We start from the raw sequence: 4,728 nt of genomic DNA, 5'->3' as shown, positions 1-4,728 counted from the left end.
ATGACAGATGTGGGTTGAGTTGCTAGTCCTGGACGTCAGGTTGGAACAAACACTTTGGAGCCCTGAACAACTTGGCTAGATACCAATCTGGTTATGGTTAGGATGTCTGATCATGAGGTTGAATCACTGGTTGAGGGTTGAGGTTATTTGGCCTCTGGAAACCCTTGTTTGGTTTTCTTGGTTTATTCCATGAGATCCCACATTCATGCTTGGAATATGGCATAGGGGCGATTGGATGGAAGAGAGATTTGATTCAGGCCAATCTATGGTCAAGTGGTACATGGAAGTACCTGACTTGGTTGGATTTTCATATGTTAATAAGAGCTCATTTCTCTTATGTTTTGTATGTAAATGTACCTGTTATTATATGGATTTGATGGTTGTTCTATTGTTATTATTTATCTGGTTATATGCTAGTTATAAGTATGTTTTTATGACAATCTTGAGTTATGCCTTTCATCATGTTTTGGTTAGTAGATGAAATTTTCATGAATGAATGACCTAATATATGATAATGTATCTGATGTGAGACAACATTAAACCTTATTTACGTTTCTCAGATAAGTATGAGGTCCCTATGTTCAAGTGTGTTTTTATGACCTGTACATTACGTGTTCATGATGTGTTTGATGGAATGTCTTTCGTGGATAGGCCTTATCAGGTCAGGTCCTTATTTAAGTTTTGCATTAGAGGCCTTGTCATGCTGTTATTTATAATTTCTAAGAATTTCATCAAGTTCTAGGCAAAGCCCTGAGTCCTAGCCCTTAAAAATTGGCTCAGAATTCAGGGTCGTTGGCACATAACTTCTTAAAAAATAGTGTAGTCACATAGAGTCCTTGTTGTGGGTGTGACTAGAGGATTTTATTCACATGGAGGGCTTGTCATGGGAGCGAATGGGGGTCTAATCTAGTCAAAAGGAAATTTTACGCATGGGTTGGACACCTAGAGTGGTTGGTTATCCTCTAGTGTTCTTATAGCTCCTTAGGAAGGTTATTTTGGTTTTGGTTTGTCAATTCCACTTCCTTAACTGTATTTGGGGAGTTGAATCATATCATAGTAACTCTTTGTCACATGTTTACCCCGGTGGACCAGTTAGCTTGGGTAAATATGGGAGGAGGGTGTTACATGATTGTTCTCACAACAAATAACACATAGATATGTAAGAACATATATATAATTCAACTTCTGTATATGTAATTTCATTTCCACATATGTGTGAATCTTTTATATGCACAGTTCCATATCTATGTGCATGTGCATAAGCTACACATATACAAAAGCCATTTTCGGTGAATGCGTAGCTTATATACATGCATATATATATGAAAAATTCATCTTATGTATTTCTCATTTTTCGTGTAGTAGTTTCCATCAAAAGTATGCAACATGGGTTGTTAATTCAAGGAAGATGAAGTGTTTTAACTGTGGAAGAGGCAACTCCTAGCACTCAAGTAAGTGCACCACAAGAAACAGAGGAGTTGTGAAGGGATGAGGAATTGTACATGGATGGAACTTATACATATCTATATATCTATATATAGATATATATATACAAAATCTTCCATATCTATGTGCATATACAAAATTTACACATAGATGGAAGATGGCTTCTATATATATGCAGGTTTTATACATGTACATAGATATGGAAGTGTGCATATATGAAAGTCACACATATGTGGAAATGCAAGTGTATATACAAAATTTGACTTCTATATATGTTGTTTCATATCTATATGCATATATAAAAGTGCACACATATGGAATATGGCTTGTGTGTATACACAATTTCTATATATACACATGAATATGCAAGCACATATAAAAGTCAAATTTCACATACGCACTTGCATTTCTACATATGTGTGACTTTCATATATGCATGTTTCCATATCTATGTGCATGTATAGAAGTTGCGCATATACGAAATCCATCTTTCGTATATGCATAGCTTCTATATATGCACATAGATACAGTAGAATGCATATATGGAAGATGGCTTCCACATATGTGTGACTTTTGTATTTTGATAGAATTCATCTTAGCCACACAAATTATAAGAAAACACAACAATAGCAGTGGCCAAAAGGACAAGGCAAAAAACAAAAATTAAAAACAAAGAAGCATGAAAGTAGTACCTCTACAAAAAACAACATTCAAGAAAACAATCTAAGTACCACAAAATATAATAGTAGGCATATGTTGTAGGTGAATATAGCTCCTAGTTGTAAATAATATTGATTTCATGCTTTAGTGGATGATTATGGATATCTTCAATGGTAGAGAACATATAGAACTAGGCGAGACAAGATGAAAGGTAGGAGTTGAGATAACTAAGCATGTGATGCACATCTATGTGTAGATGCACAGATATATGTAAGCACATATACAGAAGTCAAATTTTGTATATGCACTTTCTAGGTGTATGTGTATATATACCAACATACACACACACACACAAGCCCAAGTAAATCTTAATTTCCTTGTCTTTGTTTTCTTTTTATCCATATTAGATTGCTAGTCAATTGTCTCTCTTTCTCCTTAATGGATGTATATTTTCCTCGAACTTTGTACTGTAATTGAAATTTTCCTGAAATAATCGACATTCGTTGAGCTCAATCAAGATCAATAAACAAATAATAATTTAGGAAAATTTACTACCAAATGATTTTGTACATACAATATAAATCTTGGAAAGAAAATATTATTCTTGGAAGTTATAATATCAATCTTGGAAGCTATCTAATGTTATTACCTTGACATGAGTGGTGACAATAAATATTCTAGTTTTGTACACAAAGATTTCATTTGCTTCATGTGAAATTTTGCTGCAAACATGTGAATTTCTTCGTTAGAAAAATTCATCATTATATTTATGCAAGTTGATTAAATTTAATTTATATGGATGCTTTTTAGAAGTAGTAACACAAAAATTAACCTAATAATCGCAATGTGGAACATTTGAATACACTACTTTGCTGGAAGGAAAAGAATGAGAAATAATTAGTTATCCAAACTTGAGATCGCTTGATATCCGAGATTGATTGTTGGAAAGTACACAAGTATTAGTCCAAAATGCCAATTAAAGACACATTTCCTTAAATACCCCATGTAAAATTTTTGGTAGAGAAGACCATAAGTAGAAAATGGGGAGACCATAATATGTTCAAGATATTATTTCAAGACTAATTCCATCAGTGAGAAAAAGACATAACATATAATACAATGCAATGTCCATTATGGAGCCTCTTGCTTATATCTTGGCTCCACTTTTTTCCATCACCTTGCATCAATTCAAACTAAATAGAGTGTTTTTGAAATAGGCTCCGGGACAAATGAGAGGTGGTATAATACAACTTTTATATTTTGAATTTAAATTTGAAACTTAAAAAAGCTGCCCCATTGCATTTAATATTTAAACTACCTTGATAACTTGCCATATCAATTACTCAACCATTTGGAAACTGTAGTGGTGATGCTAATGGAGATATATTCAAAATAAGGGGTTGAAAGAAATGTTGGAGTCACAATTTCCGCTACACCAAAACCCGTAGGTGTTAGTAAACAAAGACATCGCTAGAGTTAATGCATCCTTGAGAGGAGGTTAAGCACATGTAGAGAAACACATGGGGACTGTTGGATTATCCAGTGCCCAACAATCTCCCCCAGCACGATCCAGGGGTGTTTCAAGCTTGAGACCTTTAGCTCTAATACCACTTATTATCACAATTTTAATTACACCAAAATCCACTGGTGTTAGTAACAGGCGCATCACCAGAGTTAATGGATCCTTGAGATGCAGTTAAGCACATGTTCTGAAACACATAGGGAGCGTTGGACTATCCAATGCCCAACAAGAAAATGGATGATTAGAATATGGGAGGAAGAGGAGGCCAGAAAAGTGCTAAGAATATCAATATTGTACATACATAAATATGGTCTTAAGGACTTTTCATCCTAGTGGATAGTGCTCATTGTCCTTCTACCACTCGCTTTCCTCACCAGATCCCCCATTCCCCCACAAATTTCCCACCTCCAACAGAGAAATACCTAGTTCAAAAAGAGAAACCAACATGTGTATCTGATCTAACGTTCGTTTGCACTTAGTTCACACTAAGAAACAAGTAGGTGGCTCCCGATTGTGAATGATTTTCATCGAGTTCATACAATCAGGATAAGGATTTCTAATCATGAAACTCTTACAACTAGGGAAACCCATAATTCTATTTCGACGGCCTTTGGACCAAAATACCATAGTTCCAAAAATTCGTCAAGTATTATTTCATTTTTCCATCCTTCTCCTCGATAGTAGAAAACATGGAGTATTTCCATGGCCTTTGGACAAGAATTCATGAATTAAATATGCAATCTCTAAATGCCATTGAGTACTATTTTTTTACCCATTCTCCTCTTTTGGAATAAGATCATGTAGCAAAATAAACATATTAATTACCTTTTAATGGAATAAACAGATGAAAGGAAGTTATGATTCATTATCATGTATGCTAATGAAATTAAAGTGTTGGATTGATTAAAATTTGAATTTAATGGTGTGCTTAAACTCCACTTGGATTTCACAAAATCCAAGGATTGTGAGAGTGGATAAAACTACTTACAAATACTTCATTGACACCAAATTTAATGTAACTCCTCTAGCTATGGAGAGTGGAGAGTGCAAGGATAACATTGGTAAGTAATTCTGATTATTCTTTATGAGAGGTGCCATGA

This window comes from Pinus tabuliformis, chromosome 2_1, assembly GCF_031772625.1.
Source record: "Pinus tabuliformis cultivar Carrire ecotype Pingquan chromosome 2_1, CPIR1, whole genome shotgun sequence".
Taxonomy (NCBI): domain Eukaryota; kingdom Viridiplantae; phylum Streptophyta; class Pinopsida; order Pinales; family Pinaceae; genus Pinus; species Pinus tabuliformis.
Note: the sequence above shows the minus strand (reverse complement) of the source record.